The sequence below is a fragment of the Nicotiana tomentosiformis genome, chromosome 3 (genome assembly GCF_000390325.3).
Source record: "Nicotiana tomentosiformis chromosome 3, ASM39032v3, whole genome shotgun sequence".
In the NCBI taxonomy this organism is placed as follows: domain Eukaryota; kingdom Viridiplantae; phylum Streptophyta; class Magnoliopsida; order Solanales; family Solanaceae; genus Nicotiana; species Nicotiana tomentosiformis.
In genome coordinates this window covers 81,860,341-81,878,433 of record NC_090814.1, presented here as the reverse complement: position 1 = coordinate 81,878,433, position 18,093 = coordinate 81,860,341, and positions in this window count along the sequence as shown.

Sequence of the window (18,093 nt, the reverse complement as noted above, 5' to 3'; positions counted from 1 at the left end):
CTTAGCCTCGTCACTACTTCATCGATGTTAGGCTCGGCACTTACAGAGTACATGGGGTCGGTTTTACTCATATTACACTCTGCACTTCTTGTGCAGATACTTGAGTTTCTCCCAACGACGTACTGTAGATTTGCTCGGATTCAGCTATCAGAGGAGACTTGAGTTGTTGTTGTTGTTGTTGTTGTTGTTGTTGTTGTTTATTATTATTATTATTATTATTATTATTATTATTATTATTATTATTATTATTATTATTATTATTATTATTATTATTATTATTATTATTATTATTATTATTATTATTATTATTATTTTGTACAGGTTAAATGTAAGCGACCTGCCTTAGCCTCGTCACTACTTCATCGATGTTAGGCTCGGCACTTACAGAGTACATGGGGTCGGTTTTACTCATATTACACTCTGCACTTCTTGTGCAGATACTTGAGTTTCTCCCAACGACGTACTGTAGATTTGCTCGGATTCAGCTATCAGAGGAGACTTGAGGTATAGCTGCACGACGTTCGCAACTCTGAAGTCTCCTTCTACTTTATCTTAGTTGTATGCTTTCTTTCAGACAACTATATTTTTTTATTCAGACCCTTGTTTGTATTATTCTAGAAGCTCGTGCACTTGTGACACTAGTTCTGGGATGGTATTTCGACATCGTTTTTATTTGGTTTCTTTACTATTAAATTAAAATAAATTGTTAAAAATGGTTAAATTATTCTAATGTTGGCTTGCCTAGCAAGTAAAGTGTTAGGCACCATTACGGTCTCGAATGTGGGAATTTCGGGTCGTGACAAGTATGCAGATGTGATTGTGGTTTGAAAATGCTATTTGTTTGGAGTATTACAAGAGTCTTAAAAATGGATATTGTGAGTTAGGGTTCTTGAAAGAGGAAGATGGTGAATAATGAAATTGTGAATTTTGTTAAGTCGTTTGGTGCGTTATTTAGTTGGAAATACTAAAGTATTCCATGGATTGAACAAGGCCTGAAATATGTAATTATTAACAATTGTTGAGCTACGCAAAGAAGATGATGAATAGTGTTGATTTGGTGAAAATGAGTTAAATACTATTCTTTATAATCTAGTGAGCAATTCACTAGTGAATATTGTTGTTGAGCTCAAAATGAGAGAACTAGATTTAAAAACTCAAGTATCGACGTCTATGACAAGAATATGAATTTTTACTAGACTTGTGAATTGGGACCTAAGTGTTGGACACTTAGTAGACTTACTTGGTATTGTCGTAATGGATCGTTGATATATGTGTGTGTGTGTGTGTGCGCGCGCGCGCGCGTGAACTCATAAATGTAGATATAGACTTGTTGACATCATTTGAGTATTTTAAACAAATTGGAGCATCGTAGTACTAGTTTGAAGCTTGGACTTGAGGTAAGTTGATTAAACTTACTTTTTTCAAGGGACTTTCTCTAAGAGCATGAATTGGGTTGAGACATGAGTTAATTATATATGTGTGTGTCCGTACTTGAGGGGACAAGCGTGTGCGGATATCTCCATGTACTAAATATTGCATTGCATATGAAGTGTCATGTTATTTTCTAAAAATCTTGTTTTTTAAATATTGTTTGGTAAAATGAAACTTGAGACTAGCATTATAAATTTTATTAAATAACTTATGTTGATGATAAATGGATTAAACATTTAAGTTTTATTGTTTCATTTGTTACCTTTGTTTTATAAAATGAGAAATATAATATTTCTAAAACCTTTATATTTCGAAGTACCACTTGTTAAATCTTTAAGGATTGGAAATCTCATTTTGTTAATTGTTTATTATGAAAGGAAAAATGACTTCATTTTATTTTTTTCAAACGGTTTGGATTGACTATAAATATCATGATTTGATAAAATAAATACTTTGAGGCTATTTGCTATGAATCTATATTTGGGTATCAAATATTTTGGGAGTTACTTGTATTCACCAAGATTGGCTTCGGATATATTGTATTCGTCATCATAAAACTACATGTGCCGGTGTAGGCGTAGATGACCACTTTGTGGTATAGACTACGACAAAGTATCCTCCTTGAGAGGATGCTATTTTATGCTATTAATAGCATGGCTGAGTCGATTCGTACTGCACTGCGATGAGACGACCTGAGCAAGTAGGGTATATGATACTTAGCGCTAGGTATATAACCTAGTTGGTCTTCTTGTGTCGGTGATGGTATAATACTTTCGGTGAAAAGATAAAAGATAATTTTGTTATGTTTAGGCCTAAGGAGTCGAAAAGGATTTCAATGACTTAATGAAGTTGAAATAGTTTTGTTGATATAAATGTTTTAAAAGTTTGTATCATTATTTATATTTTTCAAGTCTTTTCATTTGAAACAATAAAGAACATGAATGATATAGTTGTTATCGTTTTATATCAAATATTGGTTGCATTATTTTATAAAGTCGTGTCCCAGAAACTTGAGTTAGAGAGAGTCTATGACACTTATTGAGTACTGTGATAGTGTACTCAGCCCTCAGGGGCCCCGCTTATTTTACATATTTTTAAGATGAGGCGTGGTAAGTTATGAGCGGATGAGGCTAGGATGACTCTCTTTCCAAGGCGCCACTTCTATTCCGTGGTAGCCTTCATGTTGATCTTACTTACTTTTGGTGGGGTATTTATTTCATCCTTGTGTTTTAGAGATTCCATAGAGAGTTGTTATTCTTTTGGAGTTGTGATCGAGAGTTATTCATATGGTATGCATGAAAAAAATATAGTATTCTTTCGTATTTTGCAATTATTGAGAAATGATGGATTTAAAGATTTTGTTTCATGTATGGTTTTAATCATTTAAAATGATTGTGTTTTCAAAAAGGCTTTTGCATGTATTTATTTTGCATATAGATGGGCATTCTTGTATGGATTAGTTCGCCCGGGATGGATAGTGTGTCGGGTGCCGGTCACGTAGTTTTGGGTCATGACAATTATTAAATAATCTTATTTTATCTTTTATACTATTTTTTTATATAATAATTCTATCTTGTACCTTACTTTTTCTTTGTAATATTGCAAGTTTATTCTTCATATTGTTGGTGCATAACATCATAAAATAATAAAAAACTATACAATTTATCCAAACAATGTAGTCATCAAAACAATACGGTACAATACAATACAACACAATATAATATAATACGATATATTATCAAACGATACATAACAACTATCCAAACAAGATGTAAGAATTGAGATGGTTTTTGTTTATCGGTGTTGACGTGTCCATCAAGTAGAAACAAGATGTAAGAATTGAGATGTTTTTGTTTACCGGTGTTGACATGTCCATCCAGTAGAAGCATGTTTAAGGTAAAGTGAGATACCAGTTAGGCTTTACCTTTTAAGTGTATATCTGAGTCATGCTCTATAGTCTACATTGGTTCCCTTGTGCTACATAAAATATCGTCAGCAGGTAGCAGCTTAGAATTGGGAACATGAAGAAAAAAGAGAGCAAATAGGTAGTCATTTTTATTAATGTGTTTGGTCCCGACGCTGATTTTAAACTTTTTATTGGATGCATGTATTAATCTACCACACCTCAATATATAAACATATCAATCCCTAGAGCATTATTTAAGTCGAAGTGATCATATGATTTTTGACAGGAGACATTCGAATGACTTAAATAGGGTGGAATGGAGATTAATGCTGATTACCAAACGTGAAGGCAACGGAGGCTCTATTCCTATTTGAAAATCCCAAAATAGGCTAAAGTTATACGCCCGCTCTTCCTCGGAAACTGTCACAATTTTATGCAGTTGCTACACATTTCCACACGTCCAAAGTCCAAACTAATTTAATTTTATTGATCCGCAGGGAACTTTCTTGCTGCTGCAACTTTCTACGCATTACATAGATATAAATCTATTTTTAAAAAATGAAGAAATCAATGTCCAAGTTTAATTAAGTAATCAACGTCTGAGTTCCAGATTCAGATGCACTGACCAAGTTTAGAGAGGGACGAATGTAGTGTTAATATTAGGGTTCATCCAGTTTCACTAAATAAGTATAAAAAAAATTTCTGACCGAGTAAATCAAATCAGTACTACATCAACATAGAATCTTAAATTCGAACTCATAAAATTCAAATCGTGGATTCACCTCAATTTTTAAAATTATATAAAATACCAATAGCACGAAACCGGTGAAATTTCTTCCATAATAAATGTTTACATGTAGAACAATCTTTTAACATTAAGAAGCACTTCAACTTGCAAAACTTGGTGCTTTAATTTATTTATGCAGAGATCAAGAAATCGTGCCCTGTGCTTTAATGGCACCGAGATTATTACACATTGTTCTTTTCTCTTTCTATCAAGTAGTTCATTATTTAGTTTAATTCTATAGACATTGAGTGCAAATTACACAAAAAGCTAAACTTAAGGTGAAAAGGTAAAAGAAAAACCGTTGATTATCCCACATTGGGATGAAGGTTCATGTTGTCTTCCTGGCTTTGAAAGAGTCATGACAATGTCATGGAATAATGGATCAGCAGTTTGTTTATTCTAGTTCTAGCTAACACAAGTAAATAAAAAATATTACTATTTCATTAAACGTAACATATGGTATCGAAGTGTGAGTGAACAACTTTGACCTATATAAAACTAAAAGAAGAAAATATTATTTTAATTTTTTCCTTTTTTGACATAAAGAATAATTTGGAATCTAATGTCCTCCTAGAAAATCAAAATATACATTAAATTCTTATATCCTGATTAAACGGCGCCTCTCGCGTTGACGGAATAGTTAAACAAAAATACGTAATTAAATGTCCAATTTGACTTGCTAGGCTAGTCAGATTATTAAAGAAAATCTGTACCTTAATCTCCATCCCCTCTTTCGTGCGTAATCTCCATTTTTATGTAGTTATAGCCTGTTTGGTAAAGTTGGAGAAATCTAACTTATTTTGAGAAATTTTTTTTTCAAAAGTACTTTTGACAGAAACAGTTTGTGTTTGGCTAATTACTCTGAAAAATACTTTTGAGCAATAATTTGTGTTTGACCAAGCTTTTCAGAAAGTGCTTTTAAGTATCAAATTACGAATAAGGACATTGATATATTTACTTAATAGTTAATATTATAAGTAAATAAATAATCTCAAAAATTTGTTATTACAGGCAATAATTAAATCTTTTCATTTTATTTAAGTAAAATATGAAAATAAAATTTAAAAGTATTTAATTCTTTTAATATAAGTTAAATATATTAAAAATCATTCAACAAATATAAAAGCATTCACCCCTAAAGTCACTGTATATTAGAAAGTTATCCTAAAAATAATAAGAAATATGTATACATTAATATCCTAAGTATTAGGTTTAACGGTTATTTGGGTATATACTATATTTTGTTAAGGGTATTCTTGGTAAGAAAAAAAGTCAAAACTGCTTCTGCTTCTGCTTTTGGGAAGAAGCTACTTTTTTCTGCTTCTAAGAAACTGCTTCTGCTTCTAAGAAAATGCTTCTGCTTCTTCCCAAAAGCACTTTTTCCCCCCAAAAAAGCTTGGCCAAATACCTCAAGTTAAGAAAAAAAAAAGTACTTTTGGAAGAAAAAAAAAATACTTTTGGTCTCTTGAGAAGCTTGACCAAACAAACTATTAGACTGGTATAGTCCACTTTTGGTAGTATGCATATTTTTTCAAAAGCAATATTTTTCTCAAATGCTGAATTATCAGTTATCACTTTCGGACGCTAAGCTCGCTTGGTCTGTTCATCTGTTTGTGATCTCAAAGCAAAAGTTAATTCGCAAGTTATAGTTCACCTAGCAATCTTTAGTCAACTTTTATTTAATACTCCATTTGTTTCAATTTATGTGACGGTAAGAGAGTCAAATAAATTTTTTTTTGACAATAAATTTTTTATGTGTCTTTTAAATATTTTAAATTATTAATTATTATAATTTATAATATTTTTATATAATTTTTAAATATATAAATTTTATTTTGAAAAAATTAAAGATTTTATGTTGAAATACAAGATCAAAATTAATAAGTTTGAATTTAGAAAAAATAATTCACATGTAAAGAGACCCGAGTAGTATAAACTAGCTGGTACATAGTCATATTCATAGCTGTGTGTTAGTGTCACTGGTTAGTTTTTTCCTTCTGACAAGAGGGAATTATTAAATGTTTGACGGAGATTGCGTTAATTGCATGATGGTTTGTAATTTCTCTTTCACTATTCACACATCTAAACCTAAAGAAAAGAAATCGAATATCATGCACTAATGTGTCCAAAATTTAAACTTTGTTGAATCATATGAACTTGTGAAATACTTCCTCCGTTCACTTTTACTTGCATGTATACTAAAATAAATTTTTATTTTTACTTGTCACTTTATGCATATCAAGGTAAGATAAAAAAAAAATTCTTGTTATACCACAGTATTTATTACTCATTTCAAATCATTTTCTCAAATCCAATAAAATATGCATCAATTAATATGGGTATCATTGTAAATTATACACTTCATTTATTATTTCTTAAGGGACGTGAAAAGTCAAAACGTGTCAAGTAAAAGTGAATGCAGAGAGTACATTTCTCAACCAAAAATTCTCAACCTAAAATGCTACTACTAGTATACTAGTTTTAGCTATAATTACATATTCTCTTAATTTTTTCCCCTAATTTTTGCGCCTCCGTCTTCATTTCTTATTTTTTATGCTTATTTTTTGTCTATATCAACTTTTAAAATCTTTTCACTGTATTTATACCAGAATCTTGAACTAGCTCAAGAGTACTGAATACTGACATTTGGAGGCGTTTATACTTTTATTTCCTGAATCAAAACCCGTTGAACAGAAAACTTTCGTCATTTGGGCATACGATTTTGTTTATAATATCTCACGTATAGAAGGTCGTGTAGAGTCGTTTTGAAGAACCTTGAGCTATTCTATTCTCTTAATGTATTTTTCTCTTGTAAATATACAGTCAAATTGAGTTACACATGTAGAAAGATATTAAAGATGTATAATGTCTCGCGATAGGCAATCAAACACATATCCGAAGAATTTAATAATAATCTTGTTAACTGATCTACTAATTAATTTAAGATTTTGAATTGTACAATCAAATTTCTTTTCTCAGTACATAAATTCAATCACTTCTTGCTTTCCAAAGAACTAGCTAGCGAGCTAATTGGACAAATTCACTTCACATATGGATAGGCTTCTAGCCTCTTATTTTTGCATATACGTTTCTTAAGCTTCTGTCTCTTAGCTTCTACTTAACTTTCAATCATTGTCATCCATGTCCAAAGGAATCAAACAAAATGGCCAAGAAAGTACTTTCTTTCTTTAATGAGATAAAAGCAGATGGAATTTTGCTGGAGAATGGAGAAACCTATTGGTGGAGGCTTTAAGTAAAAGAAGAGGGGATATTTGGTGGAGAATGAGGAAACCTATTGGGAGAGGCTTTAATTGACGATGATGTACTACTGTTTACTAGCTGTATGTTGTTAATTCCCTGTGGCGAATCTAAATATCTATTTCTCTTCTATGGCAAACATATGGCAAATTTGGTTGATAAACTTAATCCTAGACTTAATCTTTCATATCTCATCTTATCTCACGTTATCCCATTAAACTTGGTATTATTTTATCCTACCTGGGTCTAGGAATTATAATCCTAGAACTATAATCTCGGAATAATTTAGTCCGCGTATTAAGGGTCTTATTCCATCTGTTTTGAACTGACTTTAATTAGCACCATTGCAGTCAGCTCCAAATTTCCCTCCTATTCTGCAGCGTATTACTGTGCGAACAAAGTTCCATTGGTAGGCGGTAATCGAAAAACAAAAAAGGAAGCTACATATAAGGTGTATGAATACTTTTAATGGTGCAAGACTTCTGCAAAAAAATCATGCAAACTTAGTCCAAAGCAGAATAGACAATGTTAAAAATATTTAATTTGGACTGGTTTAGCCCGACACTCTGTTAATATTCTGTATTCAAACCAGAAAATCATAAGACGTTAGTTTCAGAAAACAAAAATAGAAAATTCCGAGCCCACAAGTTTCTTATGTGTCCTTAAGGAATTTAATCCCCTCACAGTTGCCCAAGGTTTTAGATTAGTTCCTTTCAGGATAGAACAGAATAACTATTCTGTGATAGCGGAACTTCAAATCACAGAATTTCGGCGAACTCAAATGGCGGAGAAAATCACATAAAATGCTTACATTTTTTCTTTGTAAAAACAATGCAGAATGTAGAAGACAAAGGGGAGAGATTTTCAGATTCGGCGGTGAAATATGAGGTTGAGCCTCTCTATTTATAGCCAACAGAGTTCAGTCCCAACAGGTGCAAAGGTGATTGTTCGTTTGAAGAGGTATCTATTGGACAAATTTTCTGTTAAACGGAATGGCTGGTCGCGAATTTGACCGTTGAAAAATAATGCCGCGAATTTATTAGGAAAGGAAATATTAAATGACGGAAATGGAAAATAAATTTGGTCCAAATCTAAAGCCGAAGTCGAAGCCGAGCCGAGCGAGCGATAACGGCGCGAGACTTGCTCTTTTCTCAACTCTTTAATAGCTACAAGAAATGCTTATATATATCTTTGAGAGCTAAAAGAAGTGCTTATATATATATAAAAGCACAAGAATTTTCCTCTTCCTATCCAATGAGGGACAAAGTTCCTTTGTAAAAGGGACTAATTCAAAATTTCATTTTCCTCCAATTCTTTTCCCACAATTTTCATTCACACCTCTTTTTGTTTTAATTAAAAAATCCAATAATCCCTCACATGAATGGGGAATGGCTATCCGGAAAAACATGCATGAAAAAACTGTGTGATTCGCAAGTAAGGGTTAATCACATCTGGATAAGTAGGATTTTTTTTGAACTTTTCGTAGTGAACATATGTCGGATATACTCGATCAATCGGTAGATTTGATATCTTTGTACCGTCGAACTTTGATGTATACCAAAATAACCATACGTCACATAATCAACCCTTAACTGTCTTTGGTTCTCATTGTTGTGTTCGTTTCAGCCATGATCACCGCCTGGTTTCATAAGTGCGTAGAGAACTGGCCTTACAACATTCTCCTTGAAGTGGCTTACACTTCACTCTTACATAGGCGATTTCTAAACGTGTTATCCCATATATACACTACTTGGTATACCCCGTATCAAACTTAGAAACCATTAAAAAGCTTTAACGCTTTATCGTCGGTACTCAACATTGTCTTCATCATGAGAATGGACCAAAATTTTATTTGACAGTATTGAACCGTCACTAATGACTTTGTTTGATCTCCTTGAACCTAGATCTTTGGATCTCTAGTCTTCTAGGTAGAGTTACAGCCACATTGACTTGTCCTCGACCATAGTCCCATTCCCTTTGATGACTTCTCAACCGCCTCTCTAGTTAGGCCTTTTGTAAGCGGATCCGATACATTATCTTTTGACTTTACATAGTCAATTGTGATAATTTCATTAAATTGTAGTTGTCTAACGGTATTATGTCTTTGTCGTATGTGAGATTTTCCGTTATACATAACACTCCAAGCCCTTTTTATTGTCGTTTGACTGTTGCAATGTATGCATATATGTGCCAAAGGTTTGGTCCAAAATGGAATATCTTTTAAGAAATTTTGGAGCCATTCAGCTTCTTCACCGGCCTTATCTAAAGTTATAAACTCAGGCTCCATTGTAGAGCGGGCAATACATGTCTGTTTGGACGACTTCCAAGGCACTGTTCCTCCACCAATGGTAAAAACATATCCACTTGTGGATTTTGATTTTGTTGATCCGGTGATCCAATTTGCATCACTATATCCCTCAATAACTGCGGGATAATTATTGTAATGCAAAGCATAGTCTTGGGTATATTTCAAATATCCTAAAACACGTTTCATTGCTATTCAATGAGCTTGGTTGGGATTACTTGTGTATCAATTAAGCTTACTTATCGCACAAGCTATATCAGGTCGTGTACAATTTATAATGTACATCAAACTTTCCAACACTCAAGCATGATCCAATTGAGACTTACTTTGACCTTTATTCTTTACAAGAGTATGGTTTAAACCAATTGGCGTTCTTGCAACTTTAAAATCCAAATATTTGAACTTTTCAATTACCATTTTAATATAATGAGATTGAGACAAAGCTAGACCTTGAGGAGTCTTAAGGATCTTAATTCCCAAAATTAAATCGACAACTCCCGAGTCTTTCATATCAAACTTACTAGTAAGCATGCACTTAGTAGTATTTATGTTAGCAATGTCGTTACTCATTATTAACATATCATCCACATATAAAAAAAATGACTATTTGTTTTGGAGTATTCTTATGTAAACATATTTGTCACACTCATTGATCTTGAAACCATTTGACAACATGGTTTTGTCAAATTTCGCATGCCATTGTTTTGGTGCTTGTTTTAGTCCGTAAAGTGACTTAACAAGTCGACACACCTTCTTTTCTTTTCGGGAACTACAAACCTTTCAGCTTATTCCATATAAATATTTTCCTCCAAATCTCCATTTAAGAAGGTTGTCTTTGATAAGTGAAAATTTTGACTACTTATTAACACCTTTTTACTTTTATTTTAGTCCGATAGTATTGATATATGTTCCCAAAATTAATGAAAATATGCAATTTGTAGAAATTATTGGAAATTTAGCTTCCCATGATGAAATCCAACTCAAAAAGGAGCGTTCTGAATCACAAAGCAATAAAGGGCGTAGAATCAAAGAAGTGTGGTCCGTAGAAGAAAGTGTGGATCGCAGAATTTCAATTGCGGCCGCAAACCAAGTGAAAGAACCCAACAGGACTTTGGCCAATGTGCGGACCGTACATGAATTGTGCGGCCGCAGAACAGGGTATGCACTGACAAATGATTTACAATACACCCCAATCAACAAAACAAGTATTAACGTATTTAACTCATTAGGCGATCACCTATGTTATGGTCACATTCCTAAGCTTTTTAACTATTCGAAAAAGACCAAAAATAATCATTCGCTTCTAGATTCTTATCTTAGCTTATAATTGTTAGAGTAAAAGTAAAATTAGAAATTAAAACCTTTTGTGGAAGTGCAAATTTAGCTAATCCATTCATTCTCGTCAAGTATATACTCCTAACACCCATTGTAACTCCCTGTGAAAATCGACCCCGACTCTTGTTGGGTACTATTTTTCCAACGACCGTTTTCACTCACTATTTTGTGCAGATTTGATGTGGATCAGTCTTTATATCCATCTGATGGATTTGAAGGCCATATACGGCGGCTAACGCTATTAACACCTGAATATATGTAATCCTTGCTACCGAGGAGTATGTGTCAAAGTAATCAAGGCTTTCTCATTGTCTAAACCCTTTAACAACTAATCTTGCCTTATATTTGTCACTAGTACCATCAACTTTCATTTTCCTTTTGAAAATCCACTTAGAACCCAAAGGTTTATTTCCTGGAGGAAGATCAATCAATTCCCAAGTATGATTACTTAATACGGATTCTATCTCACTATTGATTGCCTCTTTCCAATATTATGCTTCCGAGGAAGATATTACTTCTTTGAACGTTTGAGGCTCAGTTTCCAAAAAAAAATGCCAGAAAATCTAGTCCAAAGGAAGTAGTTGTCCTTTGACGTTTACTACGTCTTGGATTTTCTTTATTAAAAATACTTTCCTTTGCTTCCTCCTGAGGTCGCTTAGATTTTTTACTAGACGACTCACATTCCATTTTATACGGATAAATATTCTCAAAGAATTCAGCATTATCTGATTCAATTACCGTATTAATATGAATGTCGGAATTTTCTGATTTATGAACCAGAAAACGATATGCTTTACTATTTGTTGCATATCCAATGAAAACGCAATCAACAGTTTTTGGTCCAATATTTATCCTTTTGGGTTTAGGGACTTGCACTTTAGCCAAACACCCCCACACTTTAAAATATTTTAAGTTGGGTTTCCTTCTTTTCCATTTTACGTATGGAATGTATTACGTTTTTGTATAGGAACGCGATTGAGTATTCGATTAGCTGTAAGAATAGCTTCCCTCCCACAAGTTATTAGGTAAACCATAACTTTTTAACAAGGCATTTATCATCTCCTTTAACGTTTCATTCTTTATTTCCGCAATTCCATGAGATTGCGGTGAGTAAGGGGCAGTTGTTTGGTCAATAATGCCATATTCCAAATATATGTTTTCAAAAGGAGATTCATATTCGTCGCCCCTATCACTTCTTATTATTTTGATCTTTTTGTTTAGTTGCGTTTCAACTTCATTTTTGTATTGCTTGAATGCGTCAATTGCTTCATCTTTATTATTAAATAAGTAAATATAGAAATATCTAGTAATGTCGTCAATAAAAGTTATGAAATACTTTTTCCCACTACGAAATAGTATTGACTTCATGTCGCAAATATCTATGTGAATTAAGTTTAAAGGATTTGAATTCCTTTCAACTGACTTATAATAATGTTTAACATACTTTGATTCCACACATATTTGACATTTCGAGTTATTGCATTCAAGCTTAGGCAATACATCCAAATTAATCATTTTTCGTGAAGTTGACGTGACCTAAACGTTCATGCCATAAATTATTTGACTCAAGCAAGTAAAAAGAAGCTGAAATTTTATTCATATCAATGGCAATTACATTGAGTTTGAAAAGGCCCTAAATAAGGTAACAATTTCCTACATACATTTCATTCTTACTAACTACAACCTTGTCGGAAACAAAAATATACTTAAAGACATTCTTGACTAGAAGTGATGTCGAGACTAACTTCTTCCGCATTTCAGGAACATGAAGGACATCGTTTAGAGTCATAATCTTTCCAGAAGTCATCTTCAAAGCTATCTTGCCCCTTCCTTCAATTTTTGCAGTAGCAATGTTTGCCATAAAAATTGTCTCGTCGGGTCTAGTTGGAGCATAAGAAGTAAACAACTCCTTGTTAGCACAAACATGGCGAGTTGCCCCTGAATCAATCCACCATTCTGTGGGATTTCCGACTAGGTTGCATTCAGAAAGCATGGCATATAAATCGTCTATTTTATTATTATTCTCAATCATGTTTGCTTGGCTTTTCTTTTTGTCCTTCTTTGGTGCACGACAGTCAGCATCCTTGTGTCCAACCTTTCCACAATTGTGGCAATTACCTTTGAACTTCTTTTTGCTCGGGTAATTCTTTGGTCCAGACAGCTTCTTTTTCTTTTTGCTCGTTGAAACTTCCTCAACAATATTTGCACCCATTATTGTTGAATTTCCATGAGACTTCTTTTATGCAGCCTTGTTGTCCTCTTCAATCCTTAAGCAAATAATAAAGTCTTCCAACGTCATCTCCTTGCGCTTAATTTTCAAGTAGTTTTTAATGTCCTTCCACATTGGAGGCAACTTTTCAATAAATGCCGCAACTTAAAACGCTTCATTTATGACCATACCTACAATCATAAATTTTAGAATTAATAATATAATAAATATATTTAATAAAAATATTGATTCAATTTATACCTTCGGCAAGGAGGTCATGAATGATGACTTGCATTTTTTGAACTTGAGTTATGACAGACTTACTGTCAACCATTTTAAAGTCCAATAACTTTGCGGCAACAAACTTCTTAAGTCCATCATCTTCCGTCTTGTACTTCTTTTCAAGAGCGTTCAACAACTCTTTCGAAGTTTCCATGACATTGTAAATGTTGTATAAGCCATCTTCAAAACAACTCAATATATAATTTTTGCACAAGAAGTCAGTATATTTTCATGCCTCCGTGACCACAAACCGCTCATTAGCCGAAGTCTCTTCTCCCAAGACTAGAACATCCTCGCTGATAAAGTGCTGCAGACTGAGTGTGGTCAGGTAGAAGAACATTTTCTGCTGCCAGCATTTGAAGTCCACGGCGGAAAAGTTTTCGGGCTTTTCTGCCGGTGCAGGCATTGCGCGACTTGAAGACGCAGTAGCCATTGCAGCAGTAGTTGTCCCAACAGAACCATTTTGTTATTCCGTACTTGTTGTCATTTTTCTTTAAAAGACATTGACACAAACAGAATTAGTATCTCGGTAAAGTTCTTATATCTTCAAACTGAATACAATCAACCCAGTAGAAAATCACAAGGATTTTAATCTCGAATTAAGTAGAAAATCACAAAAACTTTAATCTCAAACTGGAGTAAGAAATCCGAAGATTTTAATCTCCAAAACAGGAGTATAAAATCACTATGATTTTAGTCTCCCAAACCAGAAAGTAGGATGAACACAGAAATAAATATGAAATTCCTTAAGGTTGTTAATATTCTGTATTCAAACCAGAAAATCAGAAGACGTTAGTTTGAGAAAATAAAAACAGAAAATTCCGAGCCTACAAGTTTCTTGTATGTCCTTAAGGAATTTAATCCTCTCACAGTTGCCCAAGGTTTTAGATTAATTCTTCCCAGTATAGAATGGAATACCTATTATATGATAGTGGCACTTCAAATCACTGAGCTTCGGCAAACTCTAATGGCGGAGCAAATCACACAAAATGCTAACGTTTTTGCTTAGTAAAAACAATGCAGAATGCAGAAGATAGAGGGGAGAGATTCCGTGCAAAAATATTAGGAAAGGAAATATTAAATGACGAACATGGAAAATAAATTTGGTCCAAACAATTATCAAACAATCATATTAATTGACCGAATCCGAAGCCGAGCGACGACGGCGCGAGGCTTGCTCTCTCCTCAACTCTGTAAGACTAGAAGAACTGCTTCTATATATAAGCACAAATTTTTTCTGAAAGTATAAGAGGGGGTGGATTATAGCCTTTTTAAATTTCTAGCGGAGACAGCCTGTACAATACTGTTAATACTTCGATTCAATCAAATACTTATCTCAATAAATAATAATTTCTTATAATAAAATATGAAAGGAGCAAGGTAAATGATACCAAAAATTTTATACTGGTTCGGAACCAATGTGGTATCCTACTCCAGTTCCCTTGGGTTGCAAGGAGGTTGTATCTTTAGCTCTTTGTAATAAGTTGAGTATAACTTGTGTGATTTTCAACATTCACCACCAACATTTATAAGGTTGGTTTTCACTCGCTCACCAACAACGAACAAGGGTTGGTTTTAACACGCTCACCAACAACGCAAAAGGTTGGTCTTTACTCGCTCGCCAACAATGACTCTTTGATTTTCACTTGCTCACCAAAGAAACGAATAATGACACAACCTCTAAGGACACACTGCCTCTCCAATATTTTTCTGTCTCTCTTCACTCTTTTGTGTATACAGTAAATCTACTAAAAGTGAATTACAATGCTTGTTAAAAGTAGAATAAAGAACTTGTAGTTGGGTAGACAATTGTATAGAAGGCTATTTAGATCTTCTTCTTGGTTGCTCTCAACTTATATTGTTGCCTCCAATATGACCGTTGCTGATTTTTCTCATTAATGCAGAATATATGCAGAATATATGAGCCTTATATCATGGTCAATGTGATGTATGATGGCTTTCCTTCTTAAGGAAATCTTCTTTGTGCTCCTTTAACAGATCCTTCCTAATCTTGATTCTTTCCCACAAATAAATATTCTTTCGTTGTGTAGTAAATTCGAGGCAATCTTTTTATTCCATCCATATTGCTTCTTTTTTTCTTCATAACTGTAAATTTCCTTTCCAAGTTTTGCTCCTCTTCCTTTATGGTTAATCTTGTACAACTTCATTATTTCCCTTCTTCTATCCTTGTCTGTAAACATTTTTGAATTTCAGCTCGATGCTTGCCTCTTGACTTATGGAAATAAAATCTCGCTTTGTCTCCTTCTTTCATTTCAAGATTGATTTGCAGCTTTCCTTGTTTACATAGATCTTGGAAATATAATTTATGTCCATATTAAAAGTTTGTAGTGTCTTGGCAAATCTTTTTAATAGTCTTGCCTTGAAATTATAGTAAAACCCAGCACTTGTGAACTCTTCTTCCGGCAATACAAGTATGAGCTCTTATGTAGGCAACCCAAGAGAATTTGAAGATCATCTTCCTTTGACTTTGGGTCTTGAATATTGTCTTCAATATGAAGATCTCAATATATCTTTGAACTCCTATTATATTGGAAATATTCCTTTCTTTATCTTGAAAAATAATCTCCTTCCATAATATAGATTGTACTACATTCATAATATATTTTCTTTCCATAGAGAATATATTCTTCCTTGGCCTTGTAGTAACTTTTCCATATAGTATCTTCCTTGCAATAAATAATAGATCTTCTCCAGGATTTTAGCAACCTTCCATTCAAGATATTTAAGAACTTTCCTTCCATAATTTTCGTAGAGTCTTCTTCTGATATTGTAGTAAACCATTCAATATTTGAAATACGACTTTCAAATATTATTCCTTCCATGACGCTTGGAGATTAAATCTTTGAAAATAATCTTCCTTGATAAATTCATCACATGATATTCTCTTTTCCATATTTGTTTGGATCTTTACCAGTATTTTCTTTTTTGAATAAACCAACATCTTATTTCTTGAATAGGCCTATGCAAGAATAATATTACCACAAGTAAATGTTCTTTGATTAATAATTATGTTGGTTTGTTATCTGTAACGACCCGGATGGTCGTTTCGAGTATTACAACCCCGTTTCCTCATTTACTGCTCAAATTATGCTTTACGGTTGTTATTTGACTTGCCGGGGTAATTAGTTCGGGTCCGATGAGGTTTTGAAATGATTTGGAACACTTAGTTCCAAGGTTGAGAACTTAAGTTGAAAAGGTTGACCGGATATTGACTTATGTGTAACGACTCCGAAAAATTTTTGTTAAGGAAATTAAAGTTTCGTGGTGCCGAACTAGGCTTACATATTTGAGAATTTCATAAATACTTCGCGGCGAGCAAGCTCGCCACGTCTCGGACCTTTTGGGTTGAACAATGCACGGGGGAGTCAAAATAAAGTTTTTGGCAGAAAGATTTTCTACGGGCCGCATAATGGTCGCAGAATGGGCAGAAGCTGGGCAGGTAAGGGTGCAAATCTGCGGTTGATTATACGACCGCAGAACAGGTCTGCGGGCCGCATAATGACTGCATACCTGGGCAGAAGATGCCTAGTTCCAAGGGTCTATTTTCGCAGCCATTTCGCTGGCCGCAGATGAATTATGCGGTCGCATGTGCGACTGCAGATCCTGTCCCGGAACTTCATTTTCTGGTTTTTATAACCCGAACCTATTTTGATAAATAGCTTTTGGGGCTCATTTTGAAGGCAAAAATCTGATAGTTTAGAGAGATGTGAGAGCATCTTAGAGAGAGAAAGTGAAGACCTAGTCATTTGTCCATCAATTCTTGTTCAAGGTTTGAAGATTTCACAAGGATCTTGCTAGGGTTTCAAAGAGGTAAGAATTTCTAACCCTAGTCTTCAATTACGCGTTTGGGTAAAGAAGGGGGATTGGGAATGTGATTTTTAGGTGTGAGAGTGTTATCTATACATACACATACCAATAAGGTTGTGGAAAGATTGTTGAGTTCAAATGGGTAAAGATTGGGTTGAAAATAGTAGAAATCTTCAAAGACTTTAATTGAGAATTTGAGGATCGAGTTGATGTCGAAAATTGGTGAAATTTATATGGTTGGACTCGTGGTTGGATGGGCGTTCATATTTTGTAACTTTTGTCGGGTTCCGAGACGTGAGCCCCACGGGCGATTTTTGAGTGCAATTTCGAATTTATTGGAAAATTTATATTTTCATATGGAATTAATTCCTATAATTTGAATTGATTGAATCGAATTAATTGTGACTAGATTCAAGGCGTTCGGAGGCCGATTCGCGAGGAAAAGGCATAGCAGAATAAATAATTACACGGTTTGAGGTAAGAAACAGTTCTAAATTTGGTTATGAGTGTATGAAACCCCGCATTATATGTTATGTGATCAGTTTTTGAGGTGACGCATATGGTAGGTGACGGGCGTATGTGCGTGCACCGTAAGAATTGTGACTTGGTTAAATTCCATGAAACTGTGTAGTTGAATAATCTGTTGTTATTTCTAAATTCTCCATGTATTAGAGAAATTGAATCTCAAATCATGTTTAGATTATGTGTTGGCACTGTAGGGACCCACAGAGGTCGTGTACATGTTGAATTAT